The sequence below is a fragment of the Diabrotica virgifera genome, chromosome 5 (genome assembly GCF_917563875.1).
Source record: "Diabrotica virgifera virgifera chromosome 5, PGI_DIABVI_V3a".
NCBI lineage: Eukaryota > Metazoa > Arthropoda > Insecta > Coleoptera > Chrysomelidae > Diabrotica > Diabrotica virgifera.
The window spans coordinates 53,203,143-53,230,373 of NC_065447.1; the positions used below are offsets into that span (position 1 = coordinate 53,203,143).

The window sequence follows — 27,231 nt, forward strand, 5'->3', positions numbered from 1 at the left end:
TATTTGAACTCGAACTCTTATAGAATAGAATAGAATAGAAATATGCTTTATTGTCACTGAAAATTATACAAATTTTATGGACAAAGCTTAATTAAAGTCAGAAAAAATAAATAAATAATATCTAACAATAACAATAACAAATACAATTTTCTGAAATTTGATAAATCGTCAATATAAAAAAAAATATACATCAATACAAAATATAAGTTAATAAAGTAAAGAAAAAAAAAACAAAATCGATATATTGCAACAATTTATAGAAATTGCAAAGTGAATATACAACAAAGTAAACTATTTATAGACATAGGAACTAATAAGTTTAAGCTGCTGCATGTGACACCCAAATATAGATAAGTTTGGTTACTTGTACATTACTTTAATTTCTTAGTTAGTCATTAAGAAACTCTTCTACTGAATAATAATATGGTCTTTTAGATAGATGAGCTTTTGTCATTTTACGGAACTTGGGCAGAAATGTTGCAGATTTGAGTTGTAAAGGAAGATGGTTGTATAGTTTTTTTGCGGAATATAATATAGATTTCTTTACTAACTCAGAGGACGGGATCTGTAAATAGACATCAAAATTTGAATTTCTGGTGGAGTAGTTATGACGAGGCCTTGCTGGAAAGACATGCATGTGTTTACGAATTAAGCAAACAATTTCTAAAATATATAAAGATGTAAGGGTTAAAATGCCGTGATCTTTGAAGTAACTTCTGCAATGTGTTGTTCTTCTGAGGCCAAACAGATACCTTATTGCTCTTTTTTGTAATTTAAAAATAACATCTAATTGAGCAGCTGTACTAGAACCCCAAAAATAATAATAATAATAATAATAATAATAACGTTTATTCACTTGAAAAATATACACATATAAAAAAATATATAATTATTATGATGCAATATAATATCTATGTGTTTTAGATATGTTGTTATGTATTCAACGCAAACAAACCATAGAACCCATTAAAACAATTAAGTTGTGCATGGGCCATTTTAGTATAGTTGTGTTAGATATACAACATAACAATTATTTTATTGTGTTGGATATAATAATAATTTTTTTTAAGAAGTAAAATTTTTACATGCAAGAACAATACAAATTAATATAAACAAAAAGAACATGGTATGAAGTGAAGTTCATCAATTTTTGAGCGTTTGTTTTTTATTTATTTTTTTTTTGTGTTTAATTATAGGTTTACAGGTTTATATTATTTATTTATTCAAAAAGATGGTTAAACATTTTTCTAATATTTATTTTTAGATACGTCTGAAATATGCACTTTATTAATTTAAAGGAATTTATAGTAATTAAGTAGGTTTTGTATGTTTGAGGAAGCAAATTATATATTTTTATTTGAAGGTATTCAAAGTTTCTTTGTCCAACTATTTTCTTTGTTAAGTTTGTTCTAATAAAGGACTGAGATCTACTTCTGGTATCGTATGTGTGTTCTAGTGGTACAAGTAACTGTTTATTTTTATATAGATTAGTGAACATTGCAAGTACAAACAATTGCCTTATATCTAACACTTGAGCTTCAATAAACAGATCGTCAGTACTGTGCCCTAGTTTTTTATTGTAAATAATTTTTAATATTTTTCTTTGTATAATGTTCATTTGCTTTAGGTGCGTATTTGCAATGCCACCCCAACTAAGAATTCCATACCTTAGACGTGACTCTACTAAGGAGAAATAAATAATTTTTAAATGATGAATATCTAGTATACTTTGTAGATATCTAAATTTATATAAAAGACATCTTAAAGTTTTGCAAGTTTGATTTATGTGCTTATCCCAGCGAAGATATGAATCAATCTGAATTCCTAAATACTTTGTACTACTTGCACTGTTAATCATCAGATTTCCTATAATTAACGAGTTATAATCGGGTAAGCCACTTTTATAACTGGTAAATGGGACATACAGTGTTTTTTCAATATTTACCGTGAGTAGTTTATGACTGAATATATCTATAATATTTCCTAGGTCCCTTTCCATTTTAAGCTTTAAATTGGTCCAAGTGTCAGCAGAGTATAGGATCGCAGTGTCATCTGCAAAGCTTAAAATGTCGCCTTTAGTTTGGAAAGTCAGTATGTTATTTATATATATAATAAATAAAATTGGTCCTAATACCGTTCCCTGTGGTATACCAAAGTTAATGTTCCTTGTACTACTTTGTGTCCCTTCTATTCTCACTACTTGTTGCCTGTCCTTTAAATAACTGTCCATCAAATTATATGCTTTCCCTCTTATACCTGTGTCTATCAGAGTATCTAGTAATTGTGTGTGACTTACTGTATCAAAAGCCTTTGCCAAGTCTAGGAATACACAAGCCGTTGGTATGTTGTTATCAACTATGTTATATATTTTATTTGATAGATATGATATGGCATTTTCCGTGGAGAACCCTTCTCTGAAACCATACTGTTTATTTGATATTAATTTGAATTTTTCTAGGTATTTTACTAGCTGGTTCTTTAAAGCTTTTTCTAAAATCTTACAAAGTGAACTAATTATGGAAATTGGTCTATAGTTTTTTGTTAATTTAGGATCACCTTTCTTGTGTATGGGGACAACTACGGTTTGCTTTAACTGTTCGGGCCATTTTCCTACAGCAAAAATGCTATTTACTAAATGTGTAATGGGGCGAGTTAAAATATGCCCCAGTTCTTTTAGTACTTCTGATTTTATGTTATCCATTCCTGGCGCTTTGTTGGATTTCAGTGAGTTTATTATAATTTTAATGTCATTTTCATTAACATCTGCTAAAAAGAAGGAATTCAATGTAGTACATCTTTTTGGAGGTTGAGATAAAGGTTTTATTATTTTTTGCGCGTATTTTTCTCCGACTGTGGAAAAATAATCATTAAATTCTTCAGCTATCTCATCAATGTTCGTAAGAGATTGGTTATTTTCAGTAACTATTTCTTTGAACTTTTTGGTATTATTTTGTTCGTTATTACAGTTATTAACTATTTTCCACAGATTTTTGGAACATTTATTATTTTTAATAATTTCTTGTCTGAAATAATCATTCTTTGCAGCTTTAATAACTATATTCAAGTGTTTACGGTATCTGATATAAGTTTCCTTTATCTCTTTGTTACCTGACATATTTATATGTTGTTTGTATAGTTTATTTTTTTTATTGATGGAGTTTACTAATCCTGCTGTAATCCATTTTTTTCTTTTAAAATTATAACGTTTTATTTTAATGGTGTCAGTATGTTTATTTATGTAAGACGTTAATATCTTTATTAAGTATTCCGTTAAATCATTAATATCTTTTAAGTTATAATATTCAGTCCAATCACAATCTTTAATGTCCAATTTTAAGTTGTTGTAATTTAATATTTCTTTCTTTCTGTTGGGTAGATTATTTATAATATTTAGTGGCACAGTGACTACAGTTGCCTTATGATCTGTAATATTTGTATCTAGAACAGCTGCCTTGCAATCGTTTATTGGATCTTTGGATTTAAATTTTACAAATACGTGATCCAGACAGTTATTTAGTCTTGTTGGTTTATTTATTAAAGAATTAAAGTTGTATTCAGAGAGAGTATTTAAGTAGTCATTAGCATTATCATTATTTTCTAATATGTTTATATTAATATCTCCAACCAGAATATGACAGTCCGCATGACATGATTTTGTTTGTTCTAGATATTCCTTTAGGTGTGACACGAAATGTTCTACATTCGTTGAAGGTGGTCGGTAAAGAGCAGTGATTAGTATTTTTTTGTTATTATTACATGTTACCAGCATTTGTATTACTTTATGTTCCCCTACTTCTATAATTTTTGTACAGTGATCAAGATAGTTTTTGAAGTATAGTACTGTTCCATCATTTTTATTAATATTTCCTTGGTTGTAAATTATTTCGTACCCTTCAAGCTTATGCCAACCAACGTCGCCAATACGAAATGCTTCCGTTAACACGATACAGTCAAAGTTGCAATCTAATTGTTTTATCAAAATTTCAAATTCATTAAAATTCCTGTAAATGCTCCTTATATTTTGGTGTAATATTTTAAAATGTTGATCATCACTTTGTAAGTAAATTTTTAAATTTGATAAGTTATTAATTTCTTTTGTTTCAAAAGGTATGTGATTAATGTCCCTAATGTATGTATCCATAATATATATGTACAACAAATTATTCCTTATATGAAATATGTTATAATACGATACAAATATAAAATAATTCAAAAGAGTGAGGAAAAAATATTAGAAAGAAATAATTAATTAATAAACTTCACTTTTTCTCCTGTTTCTCAATGACAGAAATTGCAATTTATAAGTAAATCTAAATTACAGTAATCTAAAATAATAATCTGTAAATCTAAAATAAAATATGGTATATAAATAAATCTAGAATATATTAAAATATAGTCTCACTGGATATGTGAATTAAGCAAACTAGTTTACTTTTTAATTATGCTATGAGAAGTGGAAGTGGAGTTATTTCTCTTTTTATTGTCTTGAAAGCGAGTATTGGGCTTGCTGGTATTTTTTGAAGATGATGGTGTTGTATTTAGGTCACTCTTCTCTTCTGGTTTAAATTTCGGCTTTTCGGTATTTCCTGGTAGTGGGTTGTTTTCTACACGGGTGTCTGTCTCTAGTTTTGGTGTTGATGGAGCACTATTTGAAAGTCTATCAGTGCTTACTTCTTCAGCTTCAATTAAGTCTTCAATGGTATAGGGCTGATTATTTACGTAGAGTTTGCCGTTTTTTATGTAGCTGTTTTCTTTATTCTGCTGTTTTGCTAGGAATAAATTTTGTCGCAGTATTTTGGATTCTTGTTGTTGTTTCTTTGTTAACACCGGTGCAATGGAAATACCCTTTTTTTCTTTTAATTTAAAACAGTTCTTTAGGATAACTCTTCTCATCCAATGGTTTACAAGATCTATTTTTAATGGGCTGTTGTATTTATTTCCCAAAGTATAATAATTATTGATATCAGATGGTTTAATTTCAACTTCTACTAGGGAAAATATGCGCAAACAAATATCTTGAATGGTTAGTTTGTTTACAGATGTGTGTAGTCCAAAGACTACAATACTATTTTCGTTGCTGTTTATTTTTATTTGTTCAATTTCTTTCTTTAATGTTTGATTTTCTTGTTCTAACGTATTATTTTTCTTTTTCAAGTCTGCAATCTGTATTAATAATCTACTTTCCAGAGCCTCTATTGTATTTTTTATCTCTGTTCTATTTTTTCTAATTTCTGATAATACTTCATGAATTGTTATGTTGTTTTCGTTTTCTCCCATTATATTTAATATTTACAGTTTACAGTGTGTGGTCACCTTTATTACAATGAACTTTAATAATTACCTTCGGTATAAAAACGTTTGGTAAATAAAAACTTAGTTCAGTAAACAAATTCTGTATAATTTTATAGATATTTATATGAGATTTTCTTTATTTCTTCGTTGTTAACTTGTTATTCAATTTTAATTTTATTTCAGGCTCTTACTTGTAATTGGTATTGGTATATTGTTTATTGCTTTAATTTTAATTTAATGTGTACATACCAGAATTTTATGTTTTGGGAGAGAGAACACTTCTAAACGTCTTGTTAACAACACGTGGCCACACACAAAAAGGAAGACCATATCGAAGATGAGACTCGAACAAGGAAAAATATGTTAGTTTAGAAGATGCTAAATTGAGTTCTTTCGAAACAGATCTTATAGCATAGCAGGCTGAGGCGAGTTTCTTACTTAACAAATCGATATGAAGGGACCATTTGAGGTTATTGTCTAAAAAAATACCAAGAAATTTTACAGAATCAACGGTAGAGATCTGGCTGTTATTAACAAGCAGGGGTTGAAGAGCACTTTTATAGGATAATGCTACTGTCTTATCCACGTTAAAAGAGTAAATTAGAGTCAGACCAGGTTTATATCGTAAGCAAATCAGAAGTTATAGTTGCATGAAGAGATGCAATAGTTGAGTTGCTCCAAGTGATACTGGTATCATCAGCAAAAAGAAAAATTTTTCCATCGATTTTTAAGTTAGTGATGTCATTTATAAAGATAAGGAACAGTAGAGGACCCAATACTGAACCTTGTGGTACTCCACATACAATGTTTTTGGGACTAGAGTCAGTATCATTTGCTCTAACTAGTTGTTTCCTATTATTCAAGTAAGATTGGAACCAATTCAAATAAATACCTCGAATCCCATATAAATTTAGTTTTTTAATCAAAATGTCGTGATTTACACAATCAAAAGCTTTGGCATAGTCACAGAAAACAGTGGCGGTATAAAGATTATTGTTTAGTGCTTGGTAAACCTCATGAAGCACAGAAAACAAGGCATCAGTGGTACATTTATTAGTTAAAAAACCGAACTGATTTTGGGATAAGATGTTGTTATCAATGAAAAAGGACATAAGACGGGTTTTTATGAGTCTCTCAATAATTTTTGAAAGTACCGGTAGTAAGGCAATACGTCTATATTTGCAAGCATTAGATTTTTCACCACCCTTATGAAGGGGAATAATAATGGCTATCTTTAGGCACTTTGGGAATTTGCCTCTTTCAAAGGAATCATTAATTAGTGAGACGAGGATTTCCAACACATTTTCTGTGAGATTTGAGAAGATTTTTATGGATAGTCCATCAGTACTACAGGATGATTTGCTTTTGATACTATTGATAGTTTGGATCAGTTCAGATATATCGATTGGTCTTAAAAATAATGAATTCGAGAACACTCCTGAATTGGGAAGATAGGAAATAGGATCTTTTTGTGGCAAAATAGTAGAAGTTATATTTTTACTCACATTAACGAAATATTCGTTTAGATTTTCCGGGTCTGGAAGGGCAAATGTTTGAACTGCGTGAGTTCTATTTCGAAGATCGTTTATTATGGACCAAGTTTCTTTTGCAACACTTTTAGAGCTTTCCATACGATTTTGATAGTAGGCTTTTTTAGCTGATTTGATGAGTGTTAGATAGGTTACCCTGTACTTGGTGATATATTGGGCGACAGAGACGTTGGTAGCAAATTTCTTGATATACAATAGTGATCGCATATTTTTGGCTGATATGCGGATACCTTTGGTAGCCCAGGGTTTGTGATGTTTTGGCTTAATTGAAATTAAAGGAAATGTCTTATTGAAGATAGAGACAAGCTTTTCTATAAAATCGTTGAAATTATAGTCCACGTCCGCAGAAGGAAAATGCCACACAGAAGTTAAGCATAAATTTTGAAATTTATGAAAATTCCGAGCGGAAAAAATCCTACCTAAACGTCGGGTTTCGAGGAGGGTTTGCTGAAGATGTTAAACTTCGTAAATACTGCTTCATGATCTGATAATCCCGCATTAATAATTGTAGAGCAGACATCAAGGGGTGAGAAATCTGAGACAATATAGTCAATTATGGTAGATGAAGTTTTTGTAATCCTTGTAGGAGAATTAACGTGCATTGAGAGACCATATGATTCAAATATGTTGACCAAGGACATTTGGGTAGCACAAGCAGCATCATAATTAATGTTGAAGTCCCCGCATAGAATTTTTCTGCTTCTATGGGGCAAGTCATCTAACAACTTCTTCGTGTAACTTTGCGTCGATTGATATATGTTTTCACTAATTTTGAGTCAGTTTGCCAAACTTCCAGTCATAACTTTTTAACCGGAAATGACATCAAAACCGGAACTAAATATTCGAGCTCGACTTTTAAATACGCGATGATTAATATGTCACATGTACTATTTCTGAGACTCTAATGTGGCACTTCCGCGTATACCCTTTTTAATCGAAAGTGATATAAAAACCGGAAGTATTATTACTCTCATCTTGTTAAGGCGAGTCGTGTAATATAACGCTTGTACTATTTCGGCGACTTTAAAACAGTACTTCTAGTTGCTTCTCTGTAACCGGAAGTCCGAGGTTAAATTTCTAACCTTTAATACTATCTTTGGGTTTTCATTCAACATCTTATTTGTCATTCTATATCTTTTAATAACGGAGGAGTCTTGTTCACATAGATAGACGGAAGGACAGGCATGCTTGAAATCGGAACAGAACTATATATTTAAAAAATGAATAACCATTTTCAATTTCGTTGCAAAACGAAAATACAGCCGAACCATATTCCAGTCCAATCAGAGAGTGCTGCAAGCACCTCTACCGGTTTCGAAACTTATTAGTCTCTCATCAGGAGGCACATATGCTGCTCTCCCTGATCCAACCAAAACAAACCCCAGCGTGCAGTCCCGAATTGCAACGAACGAAATGGCATAGATGCCCTAGCGGCAACTGCTAGCAAAAGACTAAGTTTTCACTCTAATGGCATATAGCATATCCCACCAGAATGAAAACAATGGGAACCTTCTCTGGTTACACCTCCGAGGCTTCTACAATTTGCAAGCCATACGGATGCTGAGACTAAGGAAGATGAGGGAATTCTACAATTTACAATTCACGTCCCATCTGCTCAGCGCGGTAAAGTTCCAACGAGACTGGTTCCCTTCATACTCCACACAGAGTAAATGTAAATAAAAAATGAATAACCATTTTCAATTTCGTTGCAAAACGAAAATACAGCCGAACCATATTCCAGTCCAATCAGAGAGTGCTGCAAGCACCTCTACCGGTTTCGAAACTTATTAGTCTCTCATCAGGAGGCACATATGCTGCTCTCCCTGATCCAACCAAAACAAACCCCAGCGTGCAGTCCCGAATTGCAACGAACGAAATGGCATAGATGCCCTAGCGGCAACTGCTAGCAAAAGACTAAGTTTTCACTCTAATGGCATAAAGCATATCCCACCAGAATGAAAACAATGGGAACCTTCTCTGGTTACACCTCCGAGGCTTCTACAATTTGCAAGCCATACGGATGCTGAGACTAAGGAAGATGAGGGAATTCTACAATTTACAATTCACGTCCCATCTGCTCAGCGCGGTAAAGTTCCAACGAGACTGGTTCCCTTCATACTCCACACAGAGTAAATGTAAATAAAAAATGAATAACCATTTTCAATTTCGTTGCAAAACGAAAATACAGCCGAACCATATTCCAGTCCAATCAGAGAGTGCTGCAAGCACCTCTACCGGTTTCGAAACTTATTAGTCTCTCATCAGGAGGCACATATGCTGCTCTCCCTGATCCAACCAAAACAAACCCCAGCGTGCAGTCCCGAATTGCAACGAACGAAATGGCATAGATGCCCTAGCGGCAACTGCTAGCAAAAGACTAAGTTTTCACTCTAATGGCATATAGCATATCCCACCAGAATGAAAACAATGGGAACCTTCTCTGGTTACACCTCCGAGGCTTCTACAATTTGCAAGCCATACGGATGCTGAGACTAAGGAAGATGAGGGAATTCTACAATTTACAATTCACGTCCCATCTGCTCAGCGCGGTAAAGTTCCAACGAGACTGGTTCCCTTCATACTCCACACAGAGTAAATGTAAATAAATTTATCCACCATTTATCCAACAGGTGCATATCCACCAGAATGTTTTCATTCTGGTGGGATATGCTATATGCCATTAGAGTGAAAACTTAGTCTTTTGCTAGCAGTTGCCGCTAGGGCATCTATGCCATTTCGTTCGTTGCAATTCGGGACTGCACGCTGGGGTTTGTTTTGGTTGGATCAGGGAGAGCAGCATATGTGCCTCCTGATGAGAGACTAATAAGTTTCGAAACCGGTAGAGGTGCTTGCAGCACTCTCTGATTGGACTGGAATATGGTTCGGCTGTATTTTCGTTTTGCAACGAAATTGAAAATGGTTATTCATTTTTTATTTACATTTACTCTGTGTGGAGTATGAAGGGAACCAGTCTCGTTGGAACTTTACCGCGCTGAGCAGATGGGACGTGAATTGTAAATTGTAGAATTCCCTCATCTTCCTTAGTCTCAGCATCCGTATGGCTTGCAAATTGTAGAAGCCTCGGAGGTGTAACCAGAGAAGGTTCCCATTGTTTTCATTCTGGTGGGATATGCTATATGCCATTAGAGTGAAAACTTAGTCCTTTAACTATATATTTGTTCTCGTCTTGCTAAGGCTCGTCGAATAATACATCACTTGTACTATCTAGGCGACTTTAAAAGGGTTGCTACTCTAAAACCGGAAGACCTAGGTCATATTTCTCACCTTTCAACTCTTGGGTTATAAACTTTCATTCGATACCTCATTTGTCATTCATAATGTTATTTGTTTTTCATAATGCTTCAACGGTCCTTATTGAATAAAACTGAATATGTATCGCCACGGAGACTAACTCTAACTGTCAACAATAATATCTAAGACCCATACCAGTAATATTATAACCATGGTATGGCTTACTAGTCCTGTCGCCAGGGGGGGTACAACGGCCTCGTTAATTCAGATGGCCTTACCCAAGTTTTTTTTATGTATTTTGACCCGTAGAACACGAATTTTTTGGGTAACAGTTGATCCGGATGTCGATAAGATTGTTATAGACCAAGAACTTGAGGAATCAAATAACAGCGATTTTTGGCAAAACAAAACAATATTTTGTATTTTTTGGGTCATTTTAAGCAAAAAATATTTCTACAAGTTTTTTAGTAGGATGCACAGTTTTCGAGATAAACGCGGTTGAACTTTCAAAAAATCGAAAAACTGCAATTTTTAAACCCGAATAACTTTTGATTAAAAAATAAAATAGCAATTCTGCTTAGCGTCTTTGAAAGTTCAAGTCAAATTATGTCGGTTTTGATTATTTGCATTGCTAAAAATTTATTGTGTTATTGTTAAACAAAGCTACAAACAACTAGTGCGTGAGTGATGTTTCTATGATTTCTCATTTAAAATCGAACGAGTAGGTAGAATAGGTACTAGTGCAATCAAGACTATTTCTACGTTACATGCGTTAAAACGCATGTAAAAGCACGGGAAACCCTACGTGTTTATAGCTTTGTTAAACAATAAAAAAATAAATTTTTACCAATGCAAATAATCAAAGCCGATATAATTTGACTTAAACTTTCAAATGCGGTAAGCAGACTTGCTATTTTATTTTTTAATCAAAAGTTATTCGGGTTCAAAAATTGCAATTTTTCGATTTTTTTAAAGTTCAACCGCGTTTATCTCGAAAACTGTGCATCCTACGAAAAAACTTGTAGAAATATTTTTTACTTAAAATGGCCCAAAAAATACAAAATATTGTTTTGTTTTGCCAAAAATCGCTGTTATTTGATTCCTCAAGTTCTTGGTCTATAACAATCTTATCGACATCCGGATCAACTGTTACCCAAAAAATTCGTGTTCTACGGGTCAAAATACATAAAAAAAACTTGAGTAAGTCCATCTGAATTGAGGCCGTTGTACCCCCCCTGGCGACAGGACTATACGCCATACTACGTATGTTAATAAATATCATTAATTGGTGTCTTTGCACTTAGTCTGTATTTATACACAAAAGCCTATATCAATAACACGTATAGTTCAATGTCGTGTTTACTTATTGTTCGTGGTCTTTTAAGGTTATTATACAAGTTATAACAATGATACAATTTCAGAATTTAGGTGTAAAATTTTAAGATGTAAAATTGTATTAATTATATTATGAGGGTAATTAGACTAGTGTTACGGTCTTTTTTAAACTTTCACAATTCATTCAGGTATGTTAAACTGAAAGATATTTAAATACTTTTAACCCCCTGGTTACGTCTATGGTAGTTCCTTTAACACTAGAAGCACCAACATTTCTGCATACCTAGAAGCACCGCAGCGGTCAAAATGACGGGTATTAGAATTTTCTATTGCCAGCCGTTTTTGAATTCTTTTTTACTTGATAAAAACCTATATTGAGTTAATAACTAATAATAAAAGACATATTTAATTAATTTAAATTAATTATTTAATTATTTAAGCACGATTTATGCAGTAGCAAAATTTTTCAATTTTGCTTGTACAAGACCCACACAAATTTTATCTACATTTATGTATATGACAAATTTCACATGTTTTTCACTTTCACCTGCTACGTCTTCTCTGTTGTTTTTTGTGGTGTTGAATCGTGGACCTTGAACAAAGAATATGTGCAGAAAATTGGGAGCATGCCAAATGTGGCTATATCGGAGAATAGCCACAAAAGAATCGGAGAGTCACAAATGAGGAGGTCCTCAGAAGAATGTAGAAGAACCGAGAGGTACCATCATCAAATCTCGAAAGTTCGAATACTTTGGACACATTATGCGAAATGAATCAAGATATACCCTTCTAGAAGCCATCCTGCAAGGAAAATATTTGGAAAACGGAGCCCAGGAAGAAGAACATCCTGCGGATAAGATAAAAATTCCCATGATGGTCGCCAACATTCATCACGGATATGCACATAAAAAAAATAATATGCTCAAAAATATTATATGCCTAAGTGAATACATAAATATAAGCTAGTGAAGCTACTAATATAATATAGTTGCTAACCTGGTGTACTAGCGCTATTGCAAAGTAACTCCCATCCTATAGTGTCGATGGAGGAATTCTCTAAACTGCTTCCGCGAATTCCTCTTACCTGGTTGGTAATAATTCCTAAAGAGGTATTGAAGTCAGCATTCGAAGTTGAAGCAGAAGTACTGAGCATATCCTCAATCTCAACTTCATCTTCAGAATCGCTACCCGATGAATGTCCTTGATCAACTTTATCAGGCACATACTCGTCTTCTTCATTATTGGATATATTTTCATCACAAAACTCCACTTCATATTCATTATCTGACAAATTCTGTAACCACTCAAATAGTTCTGTAGTTCTGTAACCACTCAGTCAAATATCGACGAGACATGATAACAACAGAAAAGAGAAAGATCACAATAAAAAATCAAAATACATATTGAGCACGCACTTACAAAGAGTATACTCAAATTACATAATAACAAATGTTTTCGACGCATTTTATATATAAAATAACTAAAAACTTCCCAGAAAAATAGAACAAAATGTAGAATACCTTGTCATTACTACTCAATTTTTCTAGACAGACATTAACTATATTCAAAATGTAATTATACTGTAAAAGTACATAAAAGAGAGAAATTATAATCCTCAAATAAATATTATTAAAGTCCTAAATTATAAATTTTGTAAAATAAGTATAAATGAGTAATACAGAGGGTCAAAAAGAGAAAGCAGTCAAAATGACTGCTCTGGTGCTTCTAGGTAGACATTAGCATATCTTAAAAAGTGATTCCGCTAAGTAGCTGTAAAAGATAAATTATAATCTTCAAATAGATCTAGGAAAAGTCATAAATTATCAAGTTTCTAAAATAACTATGAATGAGTAAACAGAGTGTCAAAAATAGAAAGCAGTCAAAATGACCGCTCTGGCGCTTCTAGTGTTAAAACAGTTGGTTTGTTCGCAAAAAGGTTCTGTTCTGTTGATTTGATTAGGAATGGTTTGAGATTTTAGAAATAGGCTGTCTTTCTCTCGTTCACAGGTTGTGCATAGGTTCTTGTCACGTAACTAAATCAACCGTGGTTCCGTGCTCAGATGTTCGTTTTGAGTGATGGACTCGAATGACATTAAGGAAACGCGGTTGATATCCGGTATCTTTGATTGGGGCTTGACGACATCGGCCATAGGAAAGTGGAGAACTTTGAAAATCCCATTCATTAGCAATAATTTAGCTGAATTTATGAAAACTCACCGTTATTTGAAAGGCTTGTGCCAGTGACGGATTTAAAGCTAGTAATATTTTGTAAGCTAGTGAAAAGTTTTAATTAGTTACTGTGACATAACCTTTGCTTGGGACTCGCTGCTCGACGCTAAGGTAAGGTCCTGGTAACAACCCCTATCCGTTGGCCACATACCACCACAGGCCAATTTCCTGAGGACACAACTTGGGACTCGTGGCTGTCCTAACACCCAATACCACCAACTAGTAGCTAGCACCTAGTTAATTCAACCAGAGTCATAACAACTGGAAATCCCACCTACGACACCGTGAGCAAGAAGCTCTATTTTATGTACACCATCTATCCTATACTGTGTCTATATCTACTACTTTGTTCAGACCTAAGTCCTTCCTGTTACCCTCGCTGCCTGTACACCAGAACATAGCGCTATACGAAGGTATTAATCTCAACACAGTAAATAGAGGGTATTATATCTTAATTGTACTTAGTTAATTCCACAGGTAGACTTACAAGAAGTAGGTATTTCACACTTCGGGGTATAAATTTATTATTCACCTCATATTTGATTATATTAAAATAGCAGGGTTACGGTATGTATATCTGATTCTCGCTTAATGTAGGTACATTTTACTGATCCGAGTGTATCCTATATTCATATTTACCATATTACTAGGTACTTATTAGGGTGTATAAATGTGATAAGTTAGGTCTTTTAAGCCTCAACAGTACTGTATATTTGAATTGGCGAATGGGCTAATGCTGGTTAAACCAAATTTTGAGCGAACTGTAGGGATCTTCTTCTTCTTCGTCTAGCCATTCACGTCCACATCTGAACATAAGCCTCTTCAAGTCTTCCTTTGCATTGTTTTTTGTTGTACGCTACGTGTAGCCAATTTTTCCCGGCAGTTCATTTCAGATCACCTGTCCATCTCATAGGAGGTTTGCCTCTGGGTCTTTTGTGTTCGTATGGTCTCCAGGTTAGAATTGTTCTGTGCCATTTGTTAAGATCGCTGCTAGCTACATCCCACTGTAGGTATATTATAACAAAAAAATTCTTACCTTATTTAACTGGTAGGTGTTGATGTCTTCAGTTATTACTAAGGTGAGAAAAGAAGGATAGAAAGTTAATTTATTTTTTAGTATAACAACTGAAACCGGTGTTATGGTGACATTTGTTAACTGTCTACGAGCTGTAAACTACGTGTACGGAACGACGACTTAACAGGGAATGTGTTCTTACTATTAACGAAAGGTAATTAACGAAAAAACCGAAAAAATTAGTACAGGATCTGGACAAATAATTAGACCATGTACTTCGAATAAAATAAATATAATGAGGCCAAAACCATATTTATTTTATAGTTAATAGTTTCAATAGTCATACATTTTCTTATATTTTGTGGCAATTCCCCTATTTTGTTTCATTTTATGTTTTTCACTTATGTATGTTCAATAAATATTTGTAGTTATAGGTTGTTTTAATGCTCAGAAATAACCAGGTCACCTTCTACTAACCCATAATAAATCCCTGAGATGAGATAGAGAGATTAACTGAATTTTGTATAATATATTAATATTCATTTTATTTATTCAGCAACACCTCTCGATATTTATTTTACTTAACACTAGGGCTACTACACTTAGCCCAGTAAATGAACGGGAAATGCGGCGATACCGTGTAATTTTCAGGGGCAACTCCGAATTGCATGAAAATTTGGATTTAGGTTCTACTTACCCTCCACTTCAAAGTTGAAGTTGTGCCGTTGGTTGCTTTTACTTGGGGGGTGACAGTCACCCCTTCTCGGGGGTGAAAAAACATACGTTCAAGATAAGACCGGAAATGGATAAATTGACTGATTTTAAGCAACTTTGGTTCTATAGATTTTTTTACGTAAGTCAATACTTTTCGAGTTATTTGCCATTGAAAATGTTGATTTTTCGACAAAAAAACGTTTTCAGACGGTTTTTCGCAAATAACTCAAAAAGTAAATATTTTATCGAAAAAAATATCCTTAGCAAAAGTGTAGCTTATAAAAACCTAAAAAAAATGGTGTATCAGTAAAGTCTATCAATCAAACAAAAACAAAGTTGTAGCTCATGAAAAATACATTCTTATTCGTCTAATTCCAAATCGAATATTTCAAGGTGAAATCACCGAAAAATTAAGCACTTTTCGGGAAAAACCCATTTAAACTTTTTTAAAGTGTTTATAAAAAGCTTTGTTTTAATTGTTAACAAAAGTTTTTAGCATTAAAAATAAACGAGTTACGCTCAAAATGAAGTTGGCCCTCTTTCTTTTTGTAAAAAATCATGAAAATCTCCCCGTGTTTAGCTCCCCAAATGAAATTAATCGCTACCGCTTTACAAACAATTTAATTACCTGTCTATTTTGTATATGATCTGTCAGTCTCACCGGTTTAAAGTGTTTATTTTTTAAAGGGTTATAGTTGAAAAAGCTTGAATGTGTCACTAATCATGAGTATATGCAAATATTGAACAACCATATCTTAACCAATTTTTGTCTTACGGAGAAACAAAATGAAACTAGCATATTTATAATAGCAAAACCTACATTTTTTTACTCCTTAAGATTTTTCTTATCACTAATACTTTTTAAGTTATTTTGAAAAAATGAAATTTTTCAAAAATTTTTAGAAAATTTTTTTTATTATAAAACCAAATGTTTTCAAAAATAAGCACTTCAAACCAATCAAACTTACAGATCATATAAACAATACACATACAGTTCAAATAAATGGTAAAGCCAAACGATTAATTTCATTAAGGGTGCTAAATAGAGGGACGTTTTACGATTTTTTTACCAAAAAAAGGGACCAACTTTTTTTTTTCAGTGTAACCGGTTTATTTTTGATGCTGTAAACTTTTGTAAAAAACAAATAATAAACTTTTTTCAGATACTTTAAAAATATTAATAAGGTTTTCCCGAAAAGTGCTTCTTTCTTCGGTGATTTCGCGTTGAATTATTCGATTTGGAATTAGACGAATAAGAACGTATTTTTCATGAGCTAAAATTTTGCTTCTACTCAATTTGTGGACTTTACTGGTACACCATTTTTTTCTTTTTTTTTATAAGATAAACTTTTTCTAAAAACATTTTTTTCGATAGAATATTTACTTTTTGAATTATTTGGGAAAAACGGTCTGAAAACGTAGTTTTTTGTCGAAAAATCAACATTTTAAATCGCGAATAACTCGAAAAGTATTGACTTACGTAAAAAACTTTATAGAACAAAAGGTACTTAAAATCAGTCAATTTATCCATTTCCGGCCTTATTTTAAACACGCGTTTTTCACCCGCCGAGAAGGGGTAAATGTCACCTCCCAAGTAAAAGCAACCAACGGCACAAATTCAACTTTGAAGTGGAGGGTAAGTAGAACCTAAACCCAAATTTTCATGCCATTCGGAGTTACCCCTGGAAATTACACTCCAAAACGGTCATTTATTGGGCTAACTATTGCTTTAATTATTTTCCTATCTCTGCCTATTAGATCTCTCGTAAACTTTTAGCGAATGTTCTGAAAAAAATGTCTTTATCATGGTTTCGCCTGTCCTTATCATGGCGAATTTCTTCACCATTTCAAAGATTTATGAGCTGCCCACTTTTTAGTGTCCGTTTTTGTTACTGCCGTTTGAACGCCGCAGAATGGCTCCGGGCTCCGTTGCAGTAAATGGCATTGATGAGTTTTGTTTGGCCATTTGATTTGCTTTTTCATTACCCTTATGACCCTTGTGCACCGGAACCCAGGCTACTGTAACCTTGCTACGGTCTTCTAGTTTATTTGGGACATCCATTCAATCTCTGACTATTAGTTTAGAATTGATCTCTACATAATGGACCGTGATAGTGTGACGTCAAAACGTCAAAAGGTTTCCAAACACGTTGTGTCTAGGTATACGCTAACGTGTACGCAAATAAAAAAGTTAGGTAGAATTAAACGTCATAACAAATATTTTTCTATCAAACAAACACTAAACATATCAAAATAGCGTGTATCAAAATATACAGTCATTGCCCACGCTAAATAGTCACTAGCTTGATGAAGTTTAACTTTTTTATTTGCGTACATTTTAGCGTGTACCTAGACACAACGTGTTTGGAAACCTTTTTTTGACGTTTTGACGTCACGAATATCGCGGTCCATTGAGTGCCTTAAGCGATACCCTGGCGTGTTTGTATAGGCTTTTCATCGATTGTCATTTGTTTCGAGCTTCTGTCATGTGTCACATAATATTAATATATCTACGTCATACGTCTTTGGTTTGTATCATTGGCAATACCAATAACGTATGACGTAGGTATATTAATATTATGTGACACATGACAGGAGCTCGAAACAAATGACTGTGAATGAAAAGCCCTATTAGTCGGCATGAATTTAATGGCGACAGATAAAGTCCGATCATTTTTAAAACAAATATTTTTGTACTTAGATTTTTGTTAGGAAATAAACCATGTTTATATGTTTATAAGATTACAAAAACTGATAAGAGGTGACATTAAGAAACTTTGGTTACAATATTAGTAGATAAATCTTGCTATCTAATGGTATTTGAATATTGCACATATATCAGGAATGGACATTAACCTGGGAAAAGTACATGAAACGAATGACTTCGACCAAAAAAATGTTCATCATTATAGTGATATCTATAGTATTTTTACGACTTTTATTTACAAATATTTTTACAACTATTCTTCTTAATGTACTTACAGACCCCGTAGTATTAATAAGTAGGTACTTGCTGGGACTCTTAAAATTATATGGGTGAAGAAAAAATTTAGTTGTAAAGAGAATAAGCTGATCTATAAAAACACTATTTTCGCGATTATACTAGGTATAAGTGAAAAAAGACAGATCCGTATCCAAAAATTAATGGACTCAACTCGAGGTTGTATCGTCTTCTCCACACTCCATTCTCACTCACTGCTCCATAAATTCGCATTACTACTTTTCTTTCGAAACATTTTCGAAAGGATATTGAGTCCAAAATAGCACATATTAGTCGTGCAAATTCTGGTGTTTATCTCTTCGGTAGTGTTATTTTAGTGTTGACGAGCGCTTTAAGATGTACAAATTCGTTAATTAATTCATGAATTCGACCGTTACTTGATGGAAGTTCATTTTATCTAACAATAAAACACTGAAAACGTTTGTTTTCTATACTTCCACAAAATTTATTACAACTATGTGACTACAGCTGTTTCGGCAGACTGCCTTTCTCAAGTGATTTAGTTTACAATGGTTTGCCTATTTAAAGTCTTTAACTGAAGAGGTTGAAGAGTGGGGAGCTGTTTGTCTCGAGTTGGTCATTCAGAATTATATCTGTATTTTTCAATTTATTAATTTCCATAGATTCTAATAAAGATAGCTTAATGCCTTTATTGTGAATATGCAGAATTTGAAACTGTTCATTAAAAGAATGATTATGATCTAGAAGGTGAAGTGCGTATGTAGAAGTGTCTGTTTTTCTATTGTTGAAAGCCCTTTTGTGTTCTGATATCCGTTTGTCAAAAGTTCTGCAAGTTTGACCGATGTAAGTTTTCGGACAGTCACCACAAGTTAGTTTGTAAACACCACTCTGTAGTTGTTTTCTCTTTCGGCTCTTATTGTTCTTAATATATTTGCTTAAGTTGTTGTTAGTTCTGAAAGCTGGTGTTATTCCTTTCTTTTTTATGTATCTGGCTATTTTTGTTGTTATCTTGCCAGTATATGTGATAGAGCAGAAGGTACTGGGTTCTTTCTGTGGTGGTGAATAGACTAATTTCAGGGCTTTCTTATGGAGTTTTCGGTTTAAAATTTTGTTTGTTCGTTATAGCCATTGTTTACTGCTATGTATTTGTTTAATGATGTTCAGTTTTATCTCGAAGTTACTTTTTGACATGGGAATTTCTGTCAGTCTATGTATCATGCTATGATAGGCTACTAGTTTGTGTTGTGTAGGATGGGATGATGAATTGTGTATAGTTGTGTCAGTATGGGTAGGTTTATGATATACGGAGAACTCATGTACGTCTAGAAAGTTTATGGACTTATTCTGTTCTGTTTCTATTGTGAACTCAATGTTACTATGAAGTGAATTAATGTATGATAGAAATTGGTCAAGTTGCCTGTTAGTTCCTGTAAAGCATACTATTATGGTAGATGGTGGATAGATACGTGGATGATATACTAGTATGCTTTACAGGAACTAACAGGCAACTTCACCAATTTCTATCATACATTAATTCACTTCATAGTTACATTAAGTTCACAATAGAAACAGAACAGAATAAGTCCATAAACTTTCTAGACGTAATACGGACGTAACAATTACCAGACTACACAACAAACATGAGTTCTCCGTATATCATAAACCTACCCATACTGACACAACTATACACAATTCATCATCCCACCCTACACAACACAAACTAGCATCCTACCACAGCATGATACATAGACTGACAGAAATTCCCATGTCAAAAAGTACCTTCGAGATAGAACTGAACATCATTAAACAAATAGCAGATTCTGCATATTCAAAATAAAGGCCTTAAGCTATCTTTATTAGAACCTATGGAAATTAATAAATTGAAAAATACAGATATAATTCTGAATGACCAACTCGAGAAAAACAGCTCCCCACTCCTCAACCTCTTCAGTTAAAGACTTTAAATAGACAAACCATTGTAAACTAGATCACTCGAGAAAGGCACTCTGCCGAAACAGCTGCAGTCACATAGTTGTAATAAATTTTGTGGAAGTATAGAAAACAAACGTTTTCAGTGTTTTATTGTTAGATAAATTCGTTAATCTGTACGATGATGTAGTCTTCACAAGTGGCCGTAGGCTTTTTGGCTGCGTGCTTATTTTCATATAAGTATTTCGTTTTTTTTTGTCCTTATTATGAACCCCATTTTGTAGCCGTAGTTATTTTCTTTTAGTGCAATATATGCCTGTTTTAGATAGCTTTCCGTTCTCCCAATAGTATTAATAGCATCAGAATAGGCAAGGACTTGCTCTGATTTGTTATACAGTGATGAGCGTCCTAATAACCAGCAAAATAACGCGAAAGATGGAAAACATATTAAGTTGTGAGATAAAAAGAAATGTACATATTATATTGACCTGATAGTTACGATTTATAACATACGTTTTACTTTTTTCAGAGTCAGATTAAACATAATACAGGGGGGAGTGTCTGCTTGACGCAGCCCGTTATTTGTGTTCAGAGGATCAGTCAGTACCCTCTGGGTGCGTACTCTATGTTCAACTTATGGAATTTGTTTAATATTAAATATCCAGAAAGACCCATAACCATCAACAGTAAAATTCAAAATAAATTTCAAAAATAAACTAGAAAGGTCGAAAATACACCCAAAACATGTTGTTCCTCTGTAACTGAGATATAATGATAAATGTTTTACTTGCTTTTAAAAAAATCGCATACTTCTATTCGTAAGGTTAGTTATAATATTAATATTACCATAATCCTAGTACATGGTCAATTACAACTAGAAAAATGGTATTACTGTAAAATCAAATTTATATACGAATTAAACGATTACAATCCAGATAGAGGAATAGAATTTTGTTAAAAAATGATGAATAACTACCACCCAGACCTTCTGTTGGCACTGAATATTATTTTTTTTCCATGAAGCCACATTAAAACGGACTTAAAATGTGGTCTATCACGTCAGATGACAAGTAAAACTAAAATACGATTATTCAACAGCAGCGTGAAGACTGTGCTACTATATGGAGCAGAAACTTGGAAACAGGGCCCCCGCAACCATATGTGCAAAGTGTGCAAGGCACACGGGCGCCATCCTTTAGGGGCGCCAAAACAGAGGGTCAAAAATTGCAAAATTATTTACAAAAAAATCAAGAAGCAAAAATTAATTTTAAAACAAAAGTTGAGGAATTAAATAGTTCAGTTTTACTTTGTTTGGATGGCATATGGCATTATTAGTCTCTCTATAGATATAAAATAAGAAATCCGGCTATAAAAATACCAAACACCCATTCTGTAGATAACAAATACCAAACTATACCCTGATTTTGTGGAAAAATTCCAGACATAGTGCAATAGTGTGTGGGCGGTAATTCGATCTCATCGATAAGCGAACGATTATGTGGCGCTCAAATGATAATTCGACAAGATTTAAAAGTCGCATACCTATCAAATAACTAATTAGACCGAGCTATATCGTCGCTCCCGTTATCGAAATTATTCCGATTGGATTTTTGCACAAACTTACTCAAAAAGAGGTCCTTATAACAAATCCACAGGGTGCCAGGCGTTGCCGTGGTTGAAAAATTGTTAAAACGAATTCACAAAAATAATGTTTTCATTTCGAACAATTTTTTAGATAACTTGGATCATTCTGACTAAAAAAGGTCTCTTGTCACTTTTCACTAAAATTGATTGTTGTAGAGTTATACACGATTTAAAATTTAAAAAATGCGAAAATGGCCATTTTCAAGGCTTAATAACTCGATTAAAAATTATAATTATGAAAGTCAAAAAGAGAATTATAAAGTCAAATCAAAGTTTAAAACCCCTCCATGAAGATCCTGAAGAAATTTTTGTCATTATTTTATTACAAAGCTGTCGTTTTTAATTATTAACAATTAGCGCTATAGTCCAGGATGTATCGTTGCCCATGTTAGCGATACGTTCTTATAACAAATTCTGAGGGTTCCAGGCGGTCCCTTGGTCGAAAAATTGTTCAAACAATTTTTTAAACAAATTCACAAAAATAATTTTTTTACTTTGAACAATTTTTTAGATAATTTGGGTCATTCTGAACAAAAAAGGTCTCTTGTGATTTTTCTCTAGAATTGATTGTTGTCGAGTTATATGACCATTTTCGCATTTTTCAAATCTTAAATCGTGTATAACTCGACAATAATCAATTTTAGAGAAAAATGACACGGGACTTTTTTACTCAAAATAACCCAATAGACCTGGATCCTGCGTACCAAAAAAAGTTGATTAAAGCTAAAAATTTGTTAATGGTTTAACGGTGTCTAGTCGGATAAACTTTGATATATGGGAACACTGGAGCAGGAAACGTTTAAAATGTGGGACAGGTTAAAAATTTGAAACGTCACACTACGAAAACGTCAAATGTATTTTGTCGGACAGAACTTCCAATTGATTTGTTACCCATTCATTAAATTCTCATGCAAAAAATCAGACTGGTATTTATCACCAACTGGGTATTTTAATAAGTCCGACACGTAGAATATGTTAAATGACAGGAGTTATGTTGGTGATAAATAGCAGTCTGATTTTTGCATGAGAGTTTAATGAAAGGGCAACAAATCAATTGGAAGTTCTGTCCGACAAAATACATGGGACGTTTTCATAGTTTGACGTTCCAAATTAAAACATCCCCTGTTCCAGTGTTCCCTTACATCAAAGTTTGTCCGACCGTTAAGCTATTAACAAATTTTCAGCTTGCTATTAATCAATTTTTTTCTGTGGCTTTGTTATAAGGGACCTCTTTTTGAGTAAGTTTGTGCAAAAAAGCGAATCGGAATAATTTCGCTAACGGGGGCGACGATACAGACCCGACTAAATGGACAAAATTTGAAAATCGCGGTACTCTGGGTTCGTCATCCACAAAAGGGTGGGATGTTGTGGGTGGGGTGAGAAAAAATATTTTTGGGTTAAGTTTAAACCCTCTAAGTGTGACAAGATGGTCCAGCAGAATTTATTCAATAAAGCCCCTTAAACCTTATTCAATTAAGGTTTGCTATGGTGTTATTTGTACCCATTTTGCTTTATTTAAAGCTTTAAAGATTTAAATCGTTACATCTCCATATAATATTCGATATCTAAAATGCTGCTTTACATGGGCGTCGCCAGGCATGGGCAGGGAGAGCCCATGTGCCCAGCTATTAGCTGGGCACAAAAAAAAAGAAAAGATTATAAGGCCATAAAAAGCTGCTGCATATTCATTAAACAAGAGAAATATCCAGTGCCGGATTTACCACTAGGCCGACTAGGCCGCGACCTAGGGCCGCAAGCAAAAAGGGGCCGCAGCGTTTCGTAAAAAAAACTTTTTTGGTAAAAAAATTTTACCAATTGAATTGAAATCAGTAAACAATTTTTCAAATAAGAGAATGGCTATTCTACTAAACACGTGGTACGGTATTTTACAACGTTTTGACAAGAGTAGCACAACATTAACTGCTACAGACTTGAATGTGACTTGCAACATACAAATCTCTAAAGGAGTATGCATTGAGTCTGAGAGACAACTTTGATTCCTATGAAAAAAGAGGAAAAGAGTTGTCTAAAAATGAAACCTATATTCTTGAAATAAAAAGACGCCCGAAAAGAAAAGCTCTCCCTGGCTAAGACAAAGAAGATAAATCCACTGAACCCCACTTTAATGGCAAAGAAAACTTAATGATTCAATGTTGTAATTGACACGCTTTATTCAGAATTAAATGAAAGGTCCGAAGTTTATTTCAGTCTTAATGAAAAATATTGATTTAAAACAACTTATCATCAATTTCCAATGAAGAAATCGGGGTAAACGTTTCTATTTTGGAGAAGAATGTGTACAGTTTAAAGGCTTTGTTGAAGGTATATTTGATGAAGGAAGAGAACTGATGACAACAAGATTACCAAGCCTCCGAGAAATACACTTTTGGAGTACCTATCTGAAAATCATTCATGAAAAACAGTTAACAACATTATTTCCGAATATGGACACGGCTTTGCGCATTCTAATATGCATGATGACATCTAATGCATCTGTTGAAAAGAATCAAAAACTACTTGAGTAACTCGACTTCTGACGAAGATTCCAGATTGTCTAGTTAGCCCAGTTTTGTTTCAAATGCTGAGCTTTTTCAAGGCTTAGACTTTAAAAATTTGATTAAAGATTTTGCAGCCAAAAAACTAGAAAAGTGAGTTTTTAGAGTTTAGATATGATATTTATTATAAGAGAATAATGAATAATGAATTTAACGATCTAGAAGTTTATTTGTTGTATTCTTATGCCTGGTTGCACCAACAAATCTTAAGCTTAAGGTGTGCATTCAACTCGGCTTTTTTTAGTTTTTTGTTGTCATCTGTACTTTTCCCTCCGAATGAAACAAATGGTATTTAATTTTAACAATTAACTATAATACTAATTATTTATAATATAATCATTTTAGCAATATTAATAATTTTACAAATAACTGCTGTTTGCTAACATTTTGAATTATAATATATGTTCTCTCTTCTTCTTAAGGTGCCTTCACTATTACTGAAGGTTGGCTATAACTACAGCAAATTGTTCTCTATCTTGAGCGGTTTTTAGTATCGAAGGTGTGTCCATACGTGTCAAGTCTCTCACGTTCTTCAGCCAGGAGCATTTTCTTCTTCCTGAACCTCTTCTTCCTTCCATTTTCCTTTCCATTATGAGTCGTAAAAAGTTGTATCTTTCTCCTATGTAAATTATTTCCTGGATAACTCGTTTTTCTGTTTTTTACAATATTTAGGAATTCCCTGTCTCCATTCTTCTCAGCACCTCGTTGTTGGTCAGGTGATCTGTCTAAGAGATCTTCAGCATCCTTCGAAAAACCAACATCTCAAAGGCTTCTATAAATATAGAATTCTTTCTATAAATTTTCTTTTTCGAAATTTCTATAAACATAGAAATTGTTAGAGCTGTTTTGGGGTTTTAGCCAAACCAAGATTATTTAATTAGTAAATACATTTCAACCTATTTATGTCCGTATTCAAATAGAACATTAGAGGCATTTTTATTCATTTCTGTTATAGGTACTTTGTATTACCAATTTTAAAAAGTAAAATTAAAATAAACGTTTTAATTATTATTATTATTATTACGTCTTTAAGTCTTTACGCTTTAATTACATAATCGTGAAGTTATCGGGGGCCGCTCGGGGTAATTTGGCCAAGGGCCGCAAATACCCTAAATCCGGCACTGGAAATATCTCCAATATATTATAAAATATCGTACTAAGTTCAGTCTTTGTATTCTAATTGACGTAAGTCAAGTAGGTACGTATGTAATTATCTATAATCATAGAGATTAATATCAGAGTCTCTATTTGTTTAGATAAGTTTCGGTTAAATTAAAGTAGGTATCATACGCATATGGTAATATTCTAATTTGTAAAGAACACATAGGATTAACAATTCGAAGTTTTCTTTTCGCAGAAATAACTCAGTTAGGAGTAAAACTAATACATAAGAATTCGCCGTAAAACGAAAGCAAGAGACGTATTATATTTCTCATTAGCGATCATCAGAGAGTGTATACAGGGTGCGCCAAACCTCTGGTCTTCTTTGATTACGGCCAAACTATGGGATATACAAAAAAATATTTTTAACGAAACTAATGTATGGGCCATTCCACGAGCATACGCCTGTTTTAGATTACTTCGACAACGAATATTTTACTGTGCAACATAAGAAGTACGAAAGTAAATGGCGCTAATAATTATTCCAATAAACAACAATGTAATTTGCAATTTACTTTCGTTCTTCTTATTTTGCACAGTAAAATATTCGTTGTCGAAGTAATCTAAAACAGGCGTATGTTCGTGGAATAGGGTATATATCAAAACTGTCTATAATTTAAAATTATTTTCGATTATACAGGGTGAGTCAGAACGACGGTACGCACCAAAGTTTTGTTTTTTTAAATGGAACACTCTACATATTAAATCATTTTTAAATATAGTTTTTAAGAATATGGAAAATTTGTATAAGGTCTTATAGGCCTAAAGTTAATAATTTTCGAAATATTTACATTTTTATTGAGAAAAATGGTAATATTTATAGGGCAGTGGATTATGTTTCCAAGGTAATAAAATAAAAATTTAAGTGGTAGGTCAAAGTATTTATAATATTGTGTCATTTTTAAATAATTTAATATCTTTTACTTATAGCCATAAAATATACAGTGTGATCACTATTTGCAAATACAAAATTTTCTCATTTTTTTTAATGGAACACGCTGTATATTAGTATTGCATTTTGTAGTACATATTACAACCTTTCTATTGGTATGAGGTTGTATGTACATAGCATGTTTGGTTTTGTAAATATTTAAAAAAGTTTTTGTAATATATTTTGTAAATATATTACCAGCTATTGTGACACCATTTAATACTATTTATATTAATAAATAATTTGGCTGATACATTTAATATTCATTTGTTTCAAAGCGTACTTTATAATTATTATGTTCTCAAGATGTAAGTAAATTTAAAAGGTAAATTAAAAGTTTAACTGATCCTACTCGTAAATACAATATAACTAATAATTAATTTGGTACAGGAAAGTTGCTGTGGTAGAAAAATTACTAGGGTAGATATCAAATTTGGTTGATTATTTAATTTAGTAACTAATTTATGCATTTATTAGTATGGTAAAATATTTTTTGTAAAATAATTTTAAGTTATTAAATCAATTGAATTTTACTAGTATACAATTTATTTTAATCTTTAATTACGTTTTTATTTTCATATTTGATATTTTAATGTATGTTTCTAAAACCACATTATAATTTTTTTTGCAAAAAAATGTTTAATAAAAAATCCGCAAAAACG

At 32.8% G+C, this 27,231-nt stretch overlaps 1 protein-coding gene across 1 annotated transcript in view; it reads right to left on the reverse strand.

The window, feature by feature from the left end:
* The window catches only part of LOC126885734 (putative inorganic phosphate cotransporter), a 102,071-nt gene that overhangs the window by 54,519 nt on the left and 20,321 nt on the right, over positions 1 to 27,231 (reverse strand). The window lies entirely within an intron of this gene.